Raw genomic sequence first — 896 nt, 5'->3', positions numbered from 1 at the left:
GCCAGTGAGATGGAGTGGATCGTGCCCGAGTTAGCAATGCGGCCAGGTAAAAAATTCATGAAACTCGTTATTCTTTGCTGACTTCGTTTATAGAATTGGGCTTGGCTGTCAATTATATGCAACAAAGCTTTACACCCCCACCTGTTGAGCGCACGTCCCGGCCAGAAGGTTCGCGTTCGGTATCCCGTTCTCGGCAGGTCAGCCCACCAGATCCCAAGGAGGTTCATCGTACGTTTCAAGTTGTTTTCTCATTTCCCATGATTCTCAACTTGAAAACTTAGTTGACACGGCGCTCTATCAGAAGAAGATTGACTTTAGGTCCTTGAGCCCCCCACCGAACTTCGACATGCAGACGATGCAGCAGGAGATCAGAAGACTTGCTCATGGCCAAGCCGACCTCCTGCAGAAACTCCGAGACCAACAAGCGCAAGTCAGCGTCATGGAGTCGTCTACCCCTACTATGCGAGAGTATTCGGCATTTGTGGTCCGAAAACAAGATATTGACGCAAGTGCCCTTCTCCCCCCGGCGGTTGACTCACCCGTGACCCTGTCACAACGTCTTTTGGCGCTCGAAGAGATTACCCGGTGTATTCAAGATCAAGATTTGGCTAGCCGTCCTCTGTCGGAGAAAATTGCAAGTCTAGAGACCTCCGTTTGGTTTCAGGAAGAAAAAATCACTGGAGCGACTCGCCAGATGGACCGTATTGAAGAGTCTGCCCACATGCGTTGGAAGGAAACACAAGAAGATTTGCAGTCCATCCGAAGTGATCACCAGAGACTGGAAGCCGAGGTGAGGGAAGCCGTCAAGACACTGGAGAACAAGTGGGAGACTACGCCAGCTGCGTTACAAGAGAGTCTCACCCGGGGCTTTGAGAAACTTGCAAGCCGCATCGAAA

Source organism: Laccaria bicolor, genomic scaffold (assembly GCF_000143565.1).
Source record: "Laccaria bicolor S238N-H82 LACBIscaffold_35 genomic scaffold, whole genome shotgun sequence".
In the NCBI taxonomy this organism is placed as follows: Eukaryota; Fungi; Basidiomycota; class Agaricomycetes; order Agaricales; family Hydnangiaceae; genus Laccaria; species Laccaria bicolor.
Note: the sequence above shows the minus strand (reverse complement) of the source record.